The sequence below is a fragment of the Rattus rattus genome, chromosome 15 (assembly GCF_011064425.1).
Source record: "Rattus rattus isolate New Zealand chromosome 15, Rrattus_CSIRO_v1, whole genome shotgun sequence".
Taxonomy (NCBI): Eukaryota; Metazoa; Chordata; class Mammalia; order Rodentia; family Muridae; genus Rattus; species Rattus rattus.
This window is the reverse complement of record NC_046168.1, coordinates 57,048,969-57,054,014: the sequence shown is the minus strand read 5'-3', so window position 1 is coordinate 57,054,014 and position 5,046 is coordinate 57,048,969.

Sequence of the window (5,046 nt, the reverse complement as noted above, 5' to 3'; positions counted from 1 at the left end):
GAGAGCTCACCCTGGAGGTGTGGATGCAGGAGAATTGACAGATTGACCAACTCAGCTACCACCAAACTCATATCCAGGGGATTGAGTCGGCCAACCATAGCATCTACCTCTACTGTGATCTACTGAAGTCCAGGAAAGGGCTGGTCCTGCAGATCAGAAGCTGCAGGGCCTCCATGACACGAGGCCATAATAGGATATCTGAGAGGAGTCCCCTTGAGGATCTAGAATAGATAGGGTAGGAGAAGCCAGAGGCCTCAAAATGGACCAATGACGCATTGCAATGAACGTTTGCAAGTAGAGGTATGAACCAAAAGGGTATGCTGTATATGACACACTACAGCTTCCATGATGAGATACTACTATTATTGTTGTTGTTGTTGTTGTTGTTGTTGTTGTTGTTATCTTATTTTCTTTTGTAGGGGAGGTGGCGAGGGCAGGGGGCAGATATAAAGGAATGAGGAGTGGAGTGAAGTCATGGAGCATGATGGGTTCACAAAGAATCAATAACAAGGACGATGAATAAGTCTGATAGTATAAAGTAGCATCTTGTTGCTGTAATTTATATATCTCTTTGATCTCTGAGTTTGAATTTTGTGCCTATGCCGGGACACTTCCCATATATCTACCCTGCTTTGTGGCTGGAGTCTCGTCTGTTTCTTGTTAGCTTATGGAGTGGCTGTAACACTAGAGACTCGTCTCACCAGCCTCGCCTGCCACAAACATCTTCTCAGAGTCTTCCCTCGGTCAGTTTTGTCTGAATCAGGGGGAGCAGATTTATGAACACAGAATTGGGAGCACAGCACGGGTCTAACGTTGGCCTTGTCACTAAGCAGCTTTGAAAATTTGGGCAGGTATCTAACGGCTCTGAGCCTTCGTACAAGAGGATTTAATAATTCATTACCGATCTTAGTCAAAAGGCAAAGAAACGATGGATTTATTATTTATTATTTATTATTCTAACCCTTAGCCATATAAGACTGTTATAAAATGTAAAATGTACATGAACCTCCAAAGCAGCAACTGGTACATGGTAAGTTTAGTAAATACTAGGTTTTTTTATGAATATTATAATTATTATTGAGTAAAATATATATAATTTCTACATATAAACCAAAAGGTGCTTATTTGTTTTTAGCTTTAACATTGCCTTTCTCCCAATTCAAATACTTGTAAAATACTAAAAATTAATTTTACCACATATATTTACTATTCACATCTCTGGTGGTGTTCTTCATTTTGGGTTGGGTCGGTTAAGACAGGCTCTTGCTCTATAGCCCAAGCTGGCTTTGAACTCACGATCCCAATTCAGACTTTTGTATCTGTTTCTTAAAAGACCAGGCAGAGACTTGAAAAGGTTACATGTAAAGGAATGGTCATATGATTCCGAACAGCACGCCCGGACTTCTGACACCATACTCCGCACTTGCCCTTAACCCTTCTATTGCCTAAGCAGCTGGTATCCTTGTAGGCTTCTATTTTTCAAAACCTACTTTTAATAGGGGTTCTCAAATGCTTTAACCTCCCTTCAAGCCCACCACCCACCAGAGGCAGTGGAAAGGGAAGGTTAACAGGGCAAAGGAGGATGTGGACCTGCTTAGAAAATAGTTCTGTGGAGTGAATCCAATCGGCGGCGGCAGCATATCAGCCATTCAGCTCACAGGAATCAGCAACAGCAGCCCTATCTGGAAGAAACCACGAGCGAGGCTCTGCCAATCAGCAGAATTGGAGCAAGGGGCGAGAAGCCTGCCAGTACCGCACCAGAAGACCTTTGATGCATTTCTCTCTATGAAGTCACGACGAATGGTGACCAGCAAAGAGTGGCAAGGCGAACCAATACCACAGAGCATTGTCAGGGAAGCCCAGCTTCAGCAAAGCCCAGTGATGACCAGCAAAGAATGATAAGGTGTAGTGAGCACACAGCCATGTCCACTCTACCAAAACATCACATGTCCTTTTCCCAGGCTGCTTCCAGAAAAACACCATGTGTCTGTTCTCAGCAAAACATCCTCCCATGTGTCCGCTTCAACAACAAACCCTCTAAGACAGTTTCCAGAAAAACATCACGTGACACAACTGAGTCTCCAAAGGAACCAGAACTCTGTTTCATATCCTTGTACCTGATTTCATTACATAGTAACTGGTCATTTAACACCTGCTCTGTTCTAGATATTGTCTTAGGCTCCATATTTAGAGAATCCCAGAGAGACCCATGGAGATTATTCTAACTCTAATGAGAGTGGATCAGATGGCCAAGTCAAACAAGACACTCTGGACTCACCCAGGCTGCACCTCCGCCTTTTAGCAATTTCAACTTTTTCCTCTATTCTGCCAAAAAACAGTGTCTACCCTTTTCTCTGCCATGTGGCAACCTGGATTGACCCTTGAACTAAGTTAACAATGTACCCACTACTGTCTAATTTAAATCCTGACTGCAATAAGAAACCTGGTTTCAGGATGTCCTTTATGGAGACGGAGGGTGGTGTATTCCATCACTGAAGCTTTTTACAAAGAGCTTCAACTCATCTTAAATGTTTTAAGGGCTTCTCAGCCCTGTTTCAGGGTACAAACCCCATTATAAGAGGGTTTCTCACTCTCTGAATCACAACATTGTCAAATTTCCTAAAGATTAAAAGCACTCATCTTTGATATCTGAGATTTTCGATGGTGGTTGATAAGAAATGAAAGATTTTTCTGGAATTGTGCCAACATCTGGACTTGACAGGCAGGCTGAAATCACTGGGAAAGGGGGTGGGGGGCCGGATAAGGGATTCCTTTTGCTTTTGGGACTTAATTGATATGGGATTGTCTTCTTCCAAAAGAAAGTGGGATCGTTGGGATCAGAGAATCTCTTGAAGCATGGCCGTGAGTGTACCAAGAGGCTCTCATGTAGGCCACTCGACAAAGCTTTCCATCCAAATCAGACAATAGACAAGCTCACGGCTTCTCCCACCATCTTGGCCACAGGGGAGCAGTCCCCTGCTGACAGCCTTGGTTTTCTGATCCAATGGTTGCTAATACTGCAGTTGGCCTGGGCCTAGGTCTTCCCGAAGCTGCTCTGATGTCTCAGACCAAAGGCAGTAAGAAGATCAACCTATTCCCTGGTCATAAGTTTGTGATCAGTGTGGCAGTGAGGGAGATGAGCATTCAGGACAAGTCAGGATCTGCAGCTTGTACCGTCTGCACCACATGCTGTCGGAGGGTCAGATTTATGACCCAAGATGACGCTGATACAGTAGTGGCTGGATTTCAGAATTTTGCATTTGCCGTTCATCACTTATGAGATTTTCCAGCCTGGGCTCTGAGCATACTAGGATCACAATTGGCTCTTTAGCCATTTCCTCTAAAGACGATTTGATAATGAAAAAAAAAATTACTGCTATGCTAGCCGCTGGGAACATGATTGTGCAGTTCAAAGGAAGGACTGGATCAATGGAAGCTTGTGGCTATGGACTCTCAGTTGGTGCTGGTCACATGACTGCCCCTAATTCTGAAGGTCAAGGTACCTTGACATGCTAGCACGCTACTGTAGAAGATACAGTAGTACAATGTGAAGAGCTATCCTAAACCAGCACACACACTATACCCATGTCCCTGGGAGACGCTGCAGCAAAGGCACCATCAAGCATCTCTTGGGGGAACCATCATATATGCTCTTGAAGTTTCTTCAAGGAAGAAGCCTCAAGACATCGGCTAGGAGCTTATAGGGGTGCTCATGGTTGCTTTTACTGTGCAGACTTGACTTTGAAAACTACTAACGACTTTAAACCCAGATGGCGCAGATCCAAGATTAGATATCAATTATATTGCCAGGGCTGAGTATGCTAATATATTCCTCTAGCTGCAGCACTTGGAGGCTGAGGCCGGAGGAGATCAGTCTATATCACAGAGTGAACATTGGGTCAGCTTGGGCCAGAAAGCAAGACTGTCTCACATAAACAAAAACCAACTGCAGACACTGGAATGTAAAACGGAGGAAAGACCTGTGGGGCCCACCAATCAGCTTGGGTTTGGTGGTATTAATGCAACACTGTATTGCTGTCATGTAGGACAAATCATTTGTAACCATGCACTAGCCTGTTACTGTTTTTAAAAATATTTAAAATGTGTCTTAACACTTAACACCAGAAATAACATCCAATTTATATAGTGTGCCTCAATTTAAAGTGCTACAGCAATTTAAGATCACTGAAGATTGATGGGCATGATGGCACCCATCTGGCATCCAAGCCGGGGATTATGAGTTCCGGTTCAACCTGGAATACACACTGAGCAGTGTGTTAAGGGATATACTAAGACTCTATTTTTAATTTTTAAAATATCATAAAAGTAAATGAATACTATATGACCTAAAGTCTGACTACAATGTCTACTATGTCTACTAAATTTTTACTACAAGACACCTCAGTTAAACAGTACTTTGGTTTATTCCTGCCTCCAGGGAAGAATAATTTCTGACAAACAGATGGTGAGATCCAATTTCCCCTTTCACATCCAACAACTGGGCTATCGGCTCGGCCCATGGGAATCCTGAACAGAAGCAGAATTCCCTAGGCTCTCCTATTGAGCTGTAATTGACTTCTGACAACTGTCAGTCAGCCCTTAGAGCCTAGGCTCCTCTTTCTTTTCTCACCTTCTCATTGGTGGAAGAGGACCTGAAGGGAGACACCTTGAACTCTGGGGACGCTATGGCTAGCTCAGTGAAAAACCAAGCACTTGATCTCTGTCTGTCCCAACAGGGACTTCAGCACAATAGAGAAATCAGCCTCCACCCAGTTAAAGACACAGTCACCTGAGCTCATCCAACCACACCCATGTTCTCCAATGTCCTCTGATGTCCCGCCACCCTCCCTGTTCTTACAAACGTTAACCGTCAGGTCTTCTTGCTGCAATTCAGATACCCTTTGTCCCCATCTATTAATAAAGTAGTTGTCCACCTCCTGCCAACAGTAACTGTCATTCAGAGACTACACTAAAGTAATTATGTACCAAGTCCAAGACCTAGGCAGCCATACCGTTTCCAATTTTAAGAAATGAGTTACCAGACAG